This window comes from Dendrobium catenatum, unplaced genomic scaffold (assembly GCF_001605985.2).
Source record: "Dendrobium catenatum unplaced genomic scaffold, ASM160598v2 fragScaff_scaffold_199, whole genome shotgun sequence".
Lineage (NCBI taxonomy): Eukaryota > Viridiplantae > Streptophyta > Magnoliopsida > Asparagales > Orchidaceae > Dendrobium > Dendrobium catenatum.
In genome coordinates, this window is record NW_021318661.1 from 143,510 (window position 1) to 161,550 (window position 18,041).

At 33.7% G+C, this 18,041-nt stretch overlaps 1 protein-coding gene across 1 annotated transcript in view; it reads right to left on the reverse strand.

The window, feature by feature from the left end:
• Positions 1-9,383: 9,383 nt before the first annotated feature.
• The window catches only part of LOC110115605 (exocyst complex component EXO70B1-like), a 63,374-nt gene continuing 54,716 nt past the window's right edge, over positions 9,384-18,041 (reverse strand). Inside the window, exons 4-5 of the transcript XR_003700016.1 lie at positions 9,676-9,981; positions 9,384-9,593 (exon numbers count right to left, since the gene is read on the reverse strand). The gene's annotated coding sequence lies outside the window, so the exon portion shown is untranslated. The remainder of the gene's footprint in view (positions 9,594-9,675; positions 9,982-18,041) is intronic.

Here is an 18,041-nt window from a genome sequence, read left to right on the forward strand (position 1 = left end):
AGCGCCATTGCGTCCGGAACGTCGTTGAAATTCATGATATACATTTTATTTAATAAATTTGGATCATCCGAGATGGTGGTGAATTTTTAGGCGATGCAAATATGATATAAAGGCCTGCGTTACGATGGAAACGACGCCTCAAAGACACTCGGACGACGTCCGATCGACAAACGGACAATGCCATTGCGTCCGAAACATTGTCTCCATCAAGAATCTACATTTTATTCGATCAAATTGAATCGTTTGAGATCGTGTCGCAAATTTCAAAGGTAATCCAAATTTGATGCGAAGGCACGCACTACAAGGGAAATTAGCATCGTCGGTGACGAAACAACGTTGGATTGAGAAACGGATAGTTCCATTACGTCCGGAACATCGTTGGCATTAAGAATCTACATTTTATTTGATCAAATTGGATCATTTTAAGTGGTGTTGCAAATTTCCAAAGCGATTCAAATATGATGCGAAGGCGCGCATTACGAGAGAAATTAGCCTCGTCGGTGGCAAAATGACGTCCGATTGCAAAACGGACAGTGCCATTACATCCAGAACGTCGTTGGCATTAGGAATATATATTTTATTTAATCAAATCGTATTGTTTGAGGTGGTGTCAAAAATTTTAAATGCAATCCAAACATGATGTGAAGGCATGCGTTACAGCGGAAATTAAGCCTCGTCGCCACCCAAATGATGTCCGATCGTGAAACGGACTGATCTTTTGAGGTGTATGTGCCTTTGGATTTTGAGGCAGTTAGGAAGATATATCCCACTGATAGAATTGTTTATAAAATAGTTATCAGTCAAGATTGTATGGCCCGTTACGAAGCGCTATATGGCAAAGTGCAAACTATCCTTTGACTTATTGAATTGAAGGGAGAAGATAAGAAATGGGTTTAATCCTTTATGAATAAAACTATAAGAAAATTATCTGATTAAAGAAGATTGAAAGTTGCATCAGGAAGCAACAAAAGTATTATAATCAGAAGCACAGATTTTGTTTAGAATTTCGGTTGGTGTGAACTTTGTCTATGTCAAAGTCAGTCCGATGAAAGGCGTCACAGTTTGGAAAGACTAAGCAGCTCAGTCCAAGGTATGTCGGACTTTTAAGATCACTGAAAGATTGAAAAGTTGCTTATGATTATTATTGCCTGATCAGATGTCTGACGTACATAATGTGTTTCACGTATCCTCTTTGAGAAATGGATGTCTGATTCTGAAAGGAAACTGTCGGCTTGATGATGTGGGGATTCAGGAATCTACAATACAAGGAAGAGCATTGAAAAGATTTTGACTTATGACGCTCGCAATAATAAGAAGTAAACGATTCCTATGATTAAAATTCAGTGGAAACACAGAACAAAACGAGAACTATTGGATAAGGAGTCGGATATTGAGACAGTTTATTCCGCATCTGTTCTTGACTCAGTTTTTGTTTTTGGAAATGTCGAGGCGACGATGTTTTGAAGGTGGGAGATTGTGAGAGCTAGTTTCTCATATTTTCCTTTCCGGATCGTCAGGACAAGTTAGATCATCCTGAGACGAAGATAGAATGGTGCGCTGGGAGATTCGTCCAGGACTAATGTAGGCTGTCCGTTATGAAATTTTCCATAGGCAACCATCCACACGATAACCTATTTCTCTGACGAATTTTCGTCAGAGGCAAATCGTCCGGGACGATACATTCGTCCGAGAGCTACATTGCATGCATAATATAATGGTTTGAGATCTTTTTGAAGAGAGAGAAAGCCGCAGGAGAGGAAAATAAAAGGAAAAAAGAAAAACAAGTGATTTTTGGGCGACTTCGTTGTTTTCGTCGTTGCTCGTAGTTAGAAAGTTGACAGACTCGAGGTAGGCACATTCCGCTTTCTCAATTTCTATAAGTAGAATTTGATGACTTTTCTGTCTTGGATTTTATTTCTCGTTAGCAAATATTGGTTTCATTTCGCACTGATAAACTTTTTACTGCATAACTTTTTTATGTTTCTGAATTGAGGTTTGTGCACATTTTTGAGTATTTGTTTTAATTTAATAATGAAATTGTCAGGATGTTGAAAAATTTTCTTCTGACAATGAAAGTCTTACAATGCTGTTTTATTATTATATGGGGTAATTGGTAAATTTATGAATCTATGAATCTTGTAAAATCTAAACTGCCGTTATGCCGCTGACAATTTATTCTGACATAATCCAATTTTTTGGATTTAAATGTTTCTGATATACGTGTATATCAGTAAGGGAGTTATAAGGGCCGTAAATCTTGGTGATTCGTTGTTTGTGTCAGGAAATCTAAACAATTTTTGTTCTGAAAATTCTGTATATCTATTATTTCTGGTGCTATAAGCACAAAGGGAGCATAAGGGCAGAACCGCTGAGATTTGCAGTGTCAGGAAAGGAGCGATAAGGGCGGTAGATCCGTCGAGATTCTGTCAGGGTCAGGGTTATGCTTATATGTTGATCTGATATTGACAGGTGATTTTATCTGATTTTGAAATTTAATGTTCTAATACGATTTCTGATTATTCTGTACGATTCTGTTGATCTATGAAATCTGATTGGATATTTGTTATATGAATAGGATTCCTTTTTACTGTATCAGTGGGTTGATTTCGGTTTGATCAAGTATCTGTATGTCTGTGATATACGATTCTATACGATTATTTGATATTCTGTATACGATTTATTTAATAACTGCTTCTAAGGTGTTTCGTGTGTGTTTCTGGATATTTTGATTTGTAAGTGTAGTCTTGGATGAGCTGTGTAGGCTCATCCTTGTTATCTACGTGTTTTCAGGTTCTGGGAAAGGAAGGAGATCTTGTCATTTAGCAGTTCTATGTCTGATCAGTATTAGTATTATTGTACTTTTGATTTTTTTGTACAGTCATGACTTTAGTTCTGTCTTTTCTGTCGGTATGCATACCACGTAATATACATGAATTTTGATGAAATAAGAAATGAATAGATGAACTGTTCTGTATATTTTGGGAAGCATATATAGCTCTGTGTTTTCTATTATGTATGTCTAAAATTTGAAGAAAGTCTGAAGCAAATTCCAAAACTAGATCCTACGATTTTTTTGCGGCTCGACGTGAAAGGATTCATTCGGTCGGGTTGCGGTCGTGACAAAAAAAATGGTGGGGTCAAAATGGTTGCCGGGTCAAAAACGGGATTTCAAAAGTAAAATCGGTCAATTTCGGGTCAATGGTGCAACCCAGCTAGGTTGACGCCCACTATTCTTGACCCAACCGGGCAAATGCTTGCCACATCCAACGCGTGCCTGAGCTCAACCCAACTCGACCATCTCGTGTTACGCCACACTGAATCTTTTGCGTTACGCCGGTCACCCCACTCCTGTTCAGCCCCGATTTTTGAAACGGGTCAAATTGTTGAACCTGACCCGTTTTGGGTTCTGTTAACCCAAACCGAATTTTTCGTTTAACCCAAACTTGAATTTTTGTTAGTTCAGTTTGGTTTCAGTCCTGTCCAATATTAACACCCCTAACCAAGACCATGTAGAATTTTTAGGTGAAAAAAGATGCGGATGATGCCAGGAAAAGAAATCCATATAAGAACAATCAGAGATTCAGTTTGAAATATTAAAAAAAGGAGATCATATTAATTAACTTCATGTAACAATTACAAACATAATAAAATCTGTGATGAAAAAAAGAAAAAATCCAAATCATTCTCTAGTTTGATGAGAATATGACGTAGATCAAGTAAAGTATCAAAAAACCAACATATAGCTTGAGTTAAAGAAAAATTGTGAATAAGATCTAGTTTAGGTCTACACCAAGTGAATTTACCGACAAGAGCAAATTGGAAAGTTTCGACCAAGGCCAAGACTTTCTCTTCCGAGATCATAACACAGTCATACCACAGTGAGTGTAGACTTTAGATCTGGAAAAGAGAAGAGAACCGGCGCTAGATCACATCTTTAAACGATCTAGATTTGTTTTAACTGAGTTAATAAAACCAAATCTATGAGATTTATACGGTTAGCCGCTAAGCTATTGAGAAGCCCCGATAGCAGAGTAGCCATCACAAAAAAACCACCCAGATCACACAAACTAAAAGAAAAACAAGAAAAAGAAGAAAGAACGGAAAACTTCCGTCATCACCAAATCCACTCTATAGAAATCGTAGTTATGGTGCCAATTAAGATCTCACATTTGTTAAGGCTTCATAGTGGTGCAAATGAAGTATACTGGGAAGAAGGCATCACATTGTATCCTCATTAATTGGCAATTCATAAATGGTGTTCATACTAGTAAGTTGAATATCGAGCCATGTTTCCTCGGAGTTTTCCTATCATAAATTTTATAGAGCATGTTGAGGAGATAACTTCATGAGAGAAGACTCGTGAAATCAAGCTTGCGAAAAGGACAACCACATCTTTCTTGCTTTTAATCCCCAAATATACTATTTTATTAATATGTTGAAAGGCATAATTAGATCATAAGAATAGTAATTCATAGGCATTATATTGTGAAGGAAGTTTTTGTACCTATAGACGGATAAAACTAAGAAGTTTTTTTAAAATAAATTAAATTTTGATTCGATTTAATTTATTGATTTCTTTACATATAAAATATATATATTATGTTCTATTTCTAAATAATTTATAAGTTATAACTTAATTTAATAAAAGAAAAAAAAAATTACCATTTAAGGCTGATTAGAGTCATGCTTGCCAAAAGTTGGTTGAGTCAAGCACAATTCTAACCGTCTGTGTCATCTCATTGGCTTACTCGTTTATTATCAAAGATTCATTATTTTAAATGTATTTGTATTAGCACTAGTAATGAGTGGCCAATGTGCTAACAAGCGAGTATGAGCTCCAAATTTGACTCATCACCTCGTTGAGAATCAAAGATGGAGAGAACTTTTCACTTCGATGTGATGCCGATTGAAGTATTAAAGTTTCCTTAGTCTTCAATTTTTCAATTATTTCATAAATCCCCTAATTATATTATTTAAAATAAAAATTACATATTTGGTATAATAAAATATTAATTATAATTATTCTTCATAAATTAAAATTTAATTTTATTTCGATTGAATTCACCAATTTGTGTGATCCCCTTTGGGATTTTTTGGAAGAGTTTATTTTGAGAATATGAATGCTCATCTCTATACTAATTCAATAGATACTTGCTCTATAAATACATAAAATGAGTGAGGTAGAAAAATCCATTGGATTCATAAATTAAATGAGCTTTCATTGTAAGATTTTTTTGTATTTTGTGTAAGAAAAACATAATCTGTTAATTAAAAAAATCAATTGTTGGAAGCTCAATCAATCTCTAGATTTTAGAATATTATTTTATCTTTTTAACTTCAATCCAATAGATTGATTGTAAAATGTTGTTTAGATAATAGTCATTCATACACTTTAAAATAATAAGCAATTTGGTTTGATAATTTTAATTTGAATTTTGGTTCATTTATGCATATTAGCAAATTTGGGTTATATTATCCTTTTTTATATTTGGATGATATGATTTTATTGCATCATATTTAATTTGAAAGGAGCACAATAAAAAAAAATTGTTTTGAAAAATCATTTATCATACTCATCATAACAAATTTAATAGTTATAAAATCTATTTCAATCAAATTGAATCTTGAATTTTAAATTACTTTTTTTCCTTTACAAATATAAAGTTGGAGAAACAAAGCAATCAATTTACATAGTCGTTCTTTGCTTTAAAAGAGTAACCAATAGATACAAACATACATCACCTTACATAAACTAGTAGAATAAAAATTAAAAGTTAAGCCATAATTCTAAAAATTGAGCTTATAACTCATAGTCCAAATAATTAGCTCAATAGTTGCTTGGATATGAAACCTCCATCGCTTTTATCCACTCAACTTAAAAACTTTGAACCTCACCTTTGTACCTATCTTTATGCTTCCCCCTCGATTTGGATTTGCAAACACTAGTTGTTCAACTATATAGAATTTGTAGTCTTTCATCTTATTTTCGTGAGAGAAAAATGTTTTGCATTGGCCCAGATTTCAGATAAATGCCATCTGTTGTAATCTTATATACGATCCAAAAGATCTCACCTTGCATGGCTTCATAGTGGTGCAGTTGAAAGATACTTCGAAGTGTATTCATTAGTACGCTTATTTTTTGACCATCATCAGCATAGTTTATATACATAGGTGAAAGAAAGTAGCCGCGTTTCTAGATGATTTATGACGACCAAGTTTGCGAAGAGTTGGATGGTTAAATATTTACGAAAAGAATATTTAAGCCTTAACTTGTCAGGAGAGACAATCACTTTTTTTGTCAATTCAACATCCAAAAACACCATTTTTAACAATATGTTGAAAGGCTGAAATCATAAAATATAAATGTTATAAGGCTTTATATCTAATATGTCCAATTTAACAACTATAAAATTATGCTATAATATATCTATGAAATTACACTTGAAAATAAATGAAGAATTGGGTGTAAACTCACAATAGCCTTGCCAATTGCTTTGGGACAATTACAATCTTAGCTTCAATAAGATGCTAGAACTCTGATTACTTTAGTAGAAAAGTTAGAATTGAAACTCTTATTGAATCAAATAATATGCTGAGTAATAGTGTCTATTTATAGTAATAGAAGAGTGTTTAATGGAAAATCATAATAAATAAAAATATCCTTAATATTGAGGATATATTATGGTAATAATAATTATAGATTCTTTTATAAATATTAGATATATTGTCTATAATTATATGACAATGAAAATTCTAATATCTCTATTATTTATATGGAAATAAGTAATTCTTATATCTTTATCAACTTTCATATTATCAAGCTAATGTGAAACCCAATTATTAGAATTGTAATCCTTAAATAGTGTCTATTTATAAGATGGTGCATGTGACACATGTACTTGAATGGACATTTGCATGCAATTAAACCTCTAGAGCTCAAGGAATTATGCATTCTGATAGATGCAATAATATATGTGTTGTGGTGGAGAGAGAGAGAGAGACGAGAGAGAAAGAGAGCAGAGAGAGAGAGAGAGAGAGAGGAGAGAGAGAGAGAGATCATCCTTAATTTTCTAATGAAAGAATATGTGTTGCCCTAATTTGATATGAAAGAGAAAAATGAAAACTAAATTATCCATTCTAACTTTCAATAAAAACTTTTTATGTGTATTTGTAATTGCGAGATTCTCTTATTTCATGCATGATCAATGAATATTATCTAGCAAAAAAAAAAAAAAAAAAAAAAAAAACTATTTGAAAAATGGGTCGGGTTCTTGTTGGACCCGAACCATTTGAAAAATGGGTCGGGTTCGGGGTATTGGATTCGACTTGTTTGAAAAATGGGTCGGGTTCGGGTTGACCCAAAGGATTACCAGGTCAACCCGGAAACTCGTTTAGAATGAGTTGCCTGCGATGCCCCTGCCCTGCCTGAGGCTGCCCGCACCGCACAACTGCCGCTCGTGCCCACGCCCTGCGGATGCTCGTGCTGCCGGCTTGCGTCCCGTGCAGCCTGCTCATGCCCGTGCTGCCCGCTTACTCGCCCTGCGTCCGCACGTCTGCTTTCTCGCCCGAGTCCGAGCGCCCAAGTCCCGCCTGCGCGCTAGTGTCAGATCGGGTCAACCCGGCAACCTGACGGGTCGGGTCTGGGTCCGAGTTTCAGACGGGCCGGGGTCGACGCGATTGAACATGGGTCAGTTTCGGGTTCGACCTGAACCCGCTCCGTGACCCGAAATTGACACCCCTACTAATAGGTTTTATGGTTGCACACAAATAATTCTCAAGATCTATTTGAAAGGAATTTATTTTTATTTTTATTTGTTAAACAAAAAAATAGAGCCACTAATCATCAAATAAATATAGAAAATAAATCATCAATATTTTTCCATTAATCTCCAATGCTATACAACTAAAATATCTATATATAAAAATCATGGTAAGGAGATCACTGTATAATCATAAGAAAATCATGATTGCAAAAAATCAACTAATCGAAAACATACCTAATAAGAATTGGAACCAATCTATAGCTACTCAACCCACCCCCCGACCAAAAATTAACGCATGCAGAAGGGTAGGAATGAGCAACCATGGCTCAATAGGCTACACATAACCTACCCAAAATTTTAATAGTAAACAAAATAATAAATAAATGATTTATTCTATCTCACAAAAATAGTAAAACATACTATTTGTATACACGCTTTCAATAAAATGCCCATATTAATGTTACTAACTGCAGTGTCTCACATTAAGTGTTTCACTACTACCAAAAAATCATGCTTTCGCAGCACATATTTCAACTTTTCCCGGCGGTTTTACCCGCCACTATGTTTTTTGCAGCGATTTTACAACCGCTGGATGTCCGCCGTGATTTCAATGCGATGCAAAGATATTCCGCAGCAGTTTCAGGACCGGCGGGGTAGAACTGGCGAATGCAGAATATAGCAGCTGTTTTAACCGCGACAATATTCCAGATTTGAAGCGGTTATAACCGCAACGATTTTTTTAAAAATAAGTGCTATGTTGATTTGTGCGGTTTTAAAAATGATTTTTAAAATAAGTGCTATGTTGATTTTTTTAAAAATAAGTGCAACGTTGTGGAAGTTAAAATCGCCACAAATGTCTAGAATTTTTTTTTTTAAAACCCGGATTTTACTTCCATCAAAGGATACAGTTTACAGTGAACATTTGGAATCCTGAAACAGAATAATCATCCACAATACCAAGACTAGCAATTGTCCAGTCAAGTTATTAATTCACCAAGCCATCTATTGCAATCAACATAGATGGAGTCAATTGAGGCTATAAACACCTAAAGGGCATAAGCTAACTTAATGTACAAAATAAAAAATATATATAACAATAAAAGGATTTAATGCCACAGAAAATTGCACATATTTTGTAGGAAATTTTGATGGGAAATCAATCCATGTAAATGACCTTTCAACATACTGCCAGAACTCTGTGAATGCTAGGACTACCAAAAAAATTAAATTTTTACAAACAAAAAATTGTATAACAACTAGAAATATCTTCATGAAATCACTTACATTCGTAGCATGCATGTCGAACATTAGATATTCAAGAACATTAGAAAGCAACTAAGGCTTCCTTTCATAATCGCATACATTAAATTGGGAAAAGCTGAGATCAACACAAGTTTCCTTTCAACTGAACTAAAGAATTGTTAATAAATTGCTATAAAGACCGATGATAATATGGAATGATTTAGAGAAGTATCTTAACGCTGCAGCTAAGTTGTTACCTTTTCACCTTTTAAAAGCAAGAGAAATGCAAGACATATGGTCTATTTATGCAATTTAGGATCAGATGAAAGACGAAACACAAAAATATTCACAATCCATATATAGGTCACTAAAGTCTCAAGCTAACTTGCTTTAGGAAGAGTGGAAATCCCGACTTCAAACATTACAGACTGCAAAAGAAAAACTTGCAACAAAAGACATGATAAAAACCAGGAGCTCTATGTCAACTAGAAATGTTAAAACAAGCAGAACAAGATAACATAGAGGTAATAAAATCCCATTTAAGCTTGCAGAAGACTATCATGCATTGGATGAATCGTCATTGCCACCCTGAAAATAAAATGAAATTAATGAGATATTAATAATCAAGAAATATACAATTAACATTAAATTATTATTATTTTTTTCATACCATTTCAGATCCTCCATGTGGTGGTTGATTCATTTGAAACTGTTGCACAATTTGTCGCATCTCATCACGAAATGCACTGAATTCCTCTCGTAGACTTGCTATTTGACCAAAGTTACTAGCACTTCCACCACCTGCTTCATTTGAACTTTGAGGAAAGTATCGAGTTGGAGTAACACCAAATCCTTGTGTACGAACTCGCCCTGAATGTTCTGGACCCATTACTATGCTAAAAACTCTCTCATTAGCTTCAATATTTCCTTCTTCAGGTGTCAACCCTTCCTCGGCTAGAAGATTACATGCTTATGTCTAAATTACAATAACATATAATTAAATCATTTGAAAAACTAATTATAAAAAATAGTTTAGAATCACTATTTAAATTTACGCATTGTTGCATAGCATCTTCAGATGACCAGGTCCCAACTTTACGCAATCTGTTGATTTTCCATAACTGCAATCTATCCTTAATAGACTACAAAAAAATTATAATGGGGAGTATCTAACAACCTTAGCAGACTTCATTTGATTTTTCTTTCCACTAGATATACTTTTTTTAGCACCTGCCCACCATGAAGAACCGCAAATATGACAAACCACTTGATTTGATCTTTCTTTCCAAAATAGACAACAATTATTTGGACATGCATCTATCTTTGTATATCCAAGATCAAATACTTTCATTATCTTCTTTACTTTATATGTATTCTTAGGTAGCAAAGAACCATCAGGAAAAGCTTCAATCAATAACTCCATCAATTGATCAAAAGATCTTGCAGAACAAGAGTGTAAGCACTTCAGACGAAATAAAGGATAAAGGATAATTTCGTGAATGACTTACAGCCAGGGTATAATTCTGCTCCTGCTTCTAGCAATAAATCATTATATTTCATCGCATCATCATTTGTCAGATCTATGTTATTTACATTATTTGCATCATCTTTATTGGCATTCCCTGAGCAAAATGTGTCTCTTAATAGTCCTTCTATATCATGTGTTCTGGCCTGCTCAACTTGAGTTTGTACTTCAATAACATTACCAGGAAAAATTGCTTTGAATGTCTCATTTTGTAATGTTCAATATTACTTTTTTATTAATTTTAATAAATTACGCCATATTTTACTATAAATTCTAGAATAAAATCCATATAATATGGGTGCATACAATAGCACCAATGTCATACTTTACTTATTAGGGTGACATAATTTTTACTTTGGCATCATCATCAGAATGTGAAATGAATATATATATATATATATATAGTGGAACTTCAAAAAAGGCCAAGTTTTTGTTATCATTGCCGCTTGCCTTAGCAAGGCATCCATATGTGTAAAAACATTACCAAGAAAAAAGCCTAACTAGGTAGGAAGCATAAACTACTAATCTTTAAGATTTTCTATAACTTTAGATAGATACCACTTCAATTTTCTAATTTAATATAATAACATCACTACTTTTCTCTACATTAATTATTTATCTTTCTATAGATAACAAATATGTTAAGCCTAATAATGAGAATGAATTATTTTCACTCTAAAGTCTTCAAAAAGCTTTTTAAGAGAAGAATTTTGATAAGTTGATAGTATATTCTCTTACTCTCTATTAGTAGGAAATAATTTGGAGTAGATAGTTAAGGTAATATATTTCATTCCTCTTTATCTCTATCTTCACAAATACTTGATACATACCCATTACAACTTGGCTTTATGAATTTTTCCTATCAACACTTTTGTTTGGAATCATTTATGGGAATATTTTGAATACCTCTTATGGGAATATTCTCATCTTTAAGCAATCTAATCTCTCATTATATGCAAACCTCACTCATGAACACATGGATGCCAAAAATAACTATAAGGGCTAGCATCATCGACCTTAAACTAGTGCTTCCATTATCATTCTTTTAAGAACAAGAGATGTATTATCAATCCTTTTATTGAAGAAATTTTAAAACAACCTAAGTGTTGTTAGTTAGAACAAATATATCATCCAATGAAACATAGATCTCTACTTATTCTTTATAAATGTTTTTGGTGTATTATTTCCCAAATTGGTCTTATTACTATTGTAACCTATTCTTCTTTCATCACCATTCTTTTTAATATGATCCTACATGGTGGAATCATTATCAAAATAACCTCTTAAATTTTCCTTAAGATATATTTCTAATTTTCGAGATTACTCTAAACCCTAAGGAATGCAAATGAAGAATGAGAAGAAAAAGGAAAAGAATATGAAGAAAAAGAATGAGAAGAAAAAGAGAAGAAGAGGATGAAGGGCAAGAGACTCACACTGAGGGTAGAAGGGCCGGCCGGCCGGGATTAGCGAGATGAGAAGATTTTGGTCGCTGCCGCTTGGATTCGCTCCAGATCCCACGAGCACAGAGCGAAGAGGGGAATTAGGAATTCGGCTATCTTAAAGTCACGGGAGGGCTTTGCCGGCGGTTTTAACCAGTGCAAATTGCACCAGTTTAAACCACTGCTGTTGTATACAAAATCTGGTGCAAATGAGGGGTTTTGGAAACGGTTTGAAACTGCTGCAAAAAAATGATGCGATAGAGCCTATTTTTTGGTAGTGGTCATGTCACCGATCGCCGCCGGACTTCCGCCCTACCTATGAAAGATCGTTCCTTGTTAGTTGAACCTCTGCACAAACACCATCAGACTTACGCACGACCGTCGTCAGACCTTTACCTAGCTCTCCAAACTACTGTAATTTCACCACCTCTAAGTCAAGTGATGGGTCTACCCTTGTAATTTACTCAATTTAGGGGAATCTTTTCACCTGGGTGAGGCCCCGTGGTTTTTTCTCTCTTTGGGCTTTCAACGTAAAAAAGATTAGGTGTTTTACTTGTCTCTTTCTGTTTGTGTGATGGATCTTCGTACAACACTAAGACGTCAAACTTTATATTTTTTCTATCGCCGTAAATATTCCAGGACGCAACAAATGTGATAGAATTTCTACCATTGAGTAGGTTGTATTAGGCTTCTTTTTTTTTTTTAATGCAATTTGCATCTTAAGAAAAACATTTTATCAAAAAAGAAAAATTTTCGTGACCTTATGAAGGGGAGTGCCAAGATTGAAAATACGAAGAACTTGTTTTTTAAATTCAGTAACTAGATTAAGAAAACATAAATGTTCTTGGATCTAAAAGTAGCATCAAGATTCGTCATCACTAAATACAATTTTTTTATGAGATATCAAATCTCATGATCTTGCCATAATTTTCCAAAAAATTTCCTCTAAATATATTTACAGTTTTACTTCTGAACAGTTTACTATAGCATCTACGTTAAGCTAATCAATGTGTTTTTACAACTATTTAGAATCCCAGATGCAAACAACTATACATTTAATGCAACTAAATTACAATAACAAAAAAAAAAAACGCTAACTTAACTCATGCAATTGAGCGTAACTCTTTTGTAACATTATCTCACATTTGTTCATTCATTCCACTATATAAAGCAACGCCCTTCCCCATTCACAACATAAGCAACGCCCATTTGACAAATGAAAAAGGAAAATTAAATTAATTCTAACTCTTAGACTTTTTGTAACTTAATAAATCCTTAAATTCTATTAGCGTGGAATTTATTTTTGAAACTCCCATTTAAATTTAAGTTTTATTTATGATGACTTTTTTATTGCTTTCTATAGAAGAAATCCAACTCAATATTATTGGCTTATTGCTAATTACCATCAAATTTCGCATTGCCCTTTATTCATCAATAACGAAGTTGTGATGGGTTCAATATGCTAGGCTAGCTGCACTAGAATTGGTAGGCAAGCCTTATGGCAGCAATTATCAGACTTTGCCAATGTCTTCAAAATTCATTCAATATGAAAAAAAATACAAATACATTGTACTGCAAGAGCCTCCCTACAATGCCCATGCGACGCTCGTCATCACCACATTGCATAATGACTTATGAGATCACGCTAACGCTTGCTTCAGAGTTTGAAAACTTCTGCAAGTGATTAGGTGCAACCAAGTGATCACTGGTAGCTGTTTTTAGTGATTCTTATTTTCCTAGCTCGCTAGTTATATTTTGACTGTCCTCTACCGTCTCTGTTATTTTTTTGTGTAGATAAGGCTTACTGGGCTTTCTAATTATTGAAGTTTGTTTTAGGACCCGTTTATGTCAAAGCTCTTGGTTATTTTAATAATTTTGTTTATTTGCCGAATGAAAACATTTGTGCATTATGATTTCATGAGATAGTGTCATGATTTATTATATAATCTGTGAGCTTAATGGCTAAACTGAAATTTGCTGATTAGTCAGCCAATGTATTTCTCCTATATGAGTTGATGCAGCTGCTAATATTGTCATTGGTCATTATTTAGGCTCTATTTGAGGAAAAATTATTATGTGCGGAGACCGGATGACAAATACCGTCCGAATTTGCTGTTCTTTTACTGCCCTGTTGTTGCATTTTTGCAAATACTCAGCAAATATACAACTATGAATGCACGTTTGCAGAGTATTTATTATGTATTTTTTAAAGGTCAGCAATACGAAGCAAATATTCTACTGATTGAAGATTTGCAGCCATTTTGCAAGAGGGTGGAAAAATGGTAGCGAATTTGGACAATTTCGTCATCCGGTCTCCGCACGGAATAATTTCTCCTATTTAATATGACTATTTTTTTTGCAAATGTGATTGTAAAGTTTATGCGGAGAGAATTATCTTTTGGAAGCTGTTATAGAAAGTGATTTGTTAGCACATAAAAAAACTTTAAAATAGTGATAAAATTTTTGATTAAATAGAACCTGTAATTATGGTCTGAAAATCATAGTAAAAAAATCATTCTAAATGAAGCTTCAGATTTTTAACTGAATAATGTCATGCAGAGGCTCTATATGTACAGATTGGACTCGTCAAATTTAGTGTATGTTTTCATTGATCTTTAGTTTTAAATAATAAAAAAAAAATATGGGAGATACCAAAAAAAGATTTATGGACAGAGTACCAAATAAAAAAGAAATTATTCCGTGCGGGGCCGGGTCGCGGGCAGCAGCGGGGTCGCGCGGCAGCGGAGCAGGGTCGCGCACTGTCGCGCGGGGCGTGGTCGCGCGGCACGCAGGGCGTGTCGCGCGACAGGCCGAGCGGGCAAGGTTCCGTGGTTAGGTTAGAAACGGGTTTCCCGGGTTGACGGGTCAACCCGACACCCAACCCATTTTTAAAAAACGGGTCAATCGGGGAACCGAACCCGACCATTTTAAAAACAGGTCAGATATAACCCGAAAATTTCGGGTCGGATTTTCGTGTCGTTCAAATATTGACACCCACTTTAAGGATTGCATCAAAAATTAGCCTTTAACCTATTGTTTAGTTCAAAAGAAAATAAGTTGGGAAATATATTAATAATTTATTTTTAATCAATAATGTTAGAATTTATGGTTAGTGGAAATTAATTAATAAAAAAAAATTATCGTAATTTATAGGCAAATTCATTCATGATTTGGAATTGAAGCTTTCATGAAATTGACAACTCAACAAATTAACAGAGGCGTGTCTTATCTGTGTCCCTCGCAAGGTGGACATAGTTTCAATTTCTTATCAGCTTTTTAATAATTTTAGCCTCGAAATGATTTTCTCTTCGCAGGAAACTATTTTTTGCGTATAAGAAATTTGTGGAGGTAGATACATAACTTTATATTTTTAACAGTATATTAAAATCTTATTCTTCAAATGTCTGATGAGTATGAGATTCTACTACAGTTGTTTGAGAATAAGTTTTTGAATTTTAAAGTGGTGTAGAAAAATTATAAAAAATTAGGGTTCACAGAATGGATAGTTAAATTCTAACAATTGGAGTTTAGATGTTAATGATTAGACCGAATAATAGTTTAGATGTTAAAAGTTTGGTAGTGTTTGGCGATTAATTGCCTAGTGGCGAACTGTTTGGTGCCTGATAATTAAAAAATGATAAAGAGTTTTTTAAATCTCTTCTCATCTCTCCAAGCCTTCTATAATATATTAAAATATGGCCATAATTTTAGTTTTTTTTAGAGAATTTTGATGAATTTAAGTCCAAAATTCAAAAAACACTCAATCAAACATCTCTAATGGCGGCGACCCCCTTCATCATAGATCATTAATCTAGCATTTGAGTGCCTTATGACGTCAACATTGAATGATCTTGGGATTGTTAGATTTATTTTATTGAGCGCTTGATTTGATTATAAGCTATGCAATATTAGAAGTTCAATTTTAATTTTTTTAAATTAATGTTTAAAGTTTTTCAATATTTTTAGATGCTTGAGTTGAGTTCATATTGGACACAGATTGATTAATATGTGGTGTTAATGGGTTCCTTGTTGTTATGTTTTGCTTTATTATAATTTTTGTTGAAATTGAAAGTTTGGTGATTATGAATATAATTTTGAAAAAAGTTTTCAATTCAAATACTACCTTGAGATTTATGGTGCAATTAAGAGAATTTTTCTTCAGTATAATTTGCTTAGGCCCTTTTCTAGACATCCGAAAGCTTGTGTTTAAATCAAATATATGTCGAAGCTCACACAATTCACCGGCATTAAATTATATTTTTGGAATGCTGAGCATGTTAACAGTAAAACTCCCTCTTTGGGTTGCTGACAAAGTAAAATCTTTTTGTTGTGTCCTGGAATATTTACCAACAGTGATAAATATAAAGTTTAGCACTAAATTTGTAAAAGATCCAACACACAAACATATATAAGATATGAGTGCGTCAAACATAAGAGATACCCGAATTTTTACATGGAAAAGTTCTTGAAAAGAATAAAACAATCACAGTGTCTTACCCCAGTTAAAAAATGATTCCACTAGTATTGCGGTGGTTGATTACAAAATTATGCCTTCCTCAGAGGAGAGGTTTTAGCTCAATATAGCAATATTACAATGTATGTAACACAATACATAGAGAATGGCATGACAAGCTGCTCCTAAGAAAGTGTTCAATACTGTCATTTGATTGTAGGACATAGTCCGGCAGAACTGTCACAACCCGACCAAGATATCACGCAAAGTCAATACCATGTAATGATTGTGACAAGCTGACCAAGATCCTGGTCAGAAGAAGCATTGAAATAAAACTTTTCTAGTTTATATACTATAACAGATTCAATTTAATGAAAATGCTCCAATATAAAACGGATGACTACGAAATCTTCAACATGATTTTTCTAATATAATCATCCAAACAAATATACATCTGAAATATCATCTACAACAACACTTGATAACAAAGAGCATAACAAAATAAAATTCAAGCATGCAAAAATCAAACTAAACTAAAACATGTCTAACAACACAGATCACATCTTGTTATCTAAACTACTACAGCCGCTCTTTAACCCTCCCTGAGCCTAATAAAAGTAAAAGCATGGATGAGCTATACATTGACTCAGTAGGCTATCGTAGCCTAAAATAGAAATCAATAACTAAAACAAAAGAACTTAAAAATACTATGCATAATCATATACTAAAATTAAATACAATTAAATAAATACTGCAATTAACTGAATTATAAGTAAACACTTCATAATAGAGATCCCCACCTCAGTAGCCCATTTGCTACCAGCATAACACATTTTAGAATAGACTGTCCCATTATATATAGACAATCTCACCTCAGACCCCCCCCCCCCCAAACCCCACAGCACCGTCATGACAGAGCTTTTATCCCATCCATCCGTCCACCTAAGCGCCGACATAATATAACCCAATGACCGTCCCACCTCGGTTGACGAATCGAGTCGCCTTAGCATCACATATAAAACACTTCACAGTATAGTATTTTAATTTTAATTTCCATTAATTAAAGCATAGATTGCTCAATTCAAAAATGCGCCAAAATGATGTAATGATAAAAACAAAATACTATTTAGTAAAAAATTAACAATAAAAAAAAACATGGAGCACACTGTTGATTATTCTGAAGATTTGAAAATATTTTTATATATAATACTGCTTTGTATAAGGATCCTTGAATTGAAGCATATATATCGGTCTAATAAAACTTGTTTTGTCTCATGAAATACCTCTTAATAATGCTACATATAATTGTCCATATGAAAATATGATATGAAAGATAAATCCCAACATTAAGCAATCGTCTCGACCTTTGTTGACTTGTTGGATTCCATGCAAAACATAAATGTATAGAAATAATTCCTCTAAAATTTGAATGGTAGAGATTCCATCAATCACTGTACATAATAGAATTCGATGTCATCAATAAATGTTTTTCCATAGAATTGCCCCAGTATAAATTTCAGCATGAAATATTATTTTTTAAATATTTACAATCATTCGTATCTCAATTAACACATTTATAAACCATTGATGGATCCAAATTCCTTAATAAATGAATTGGA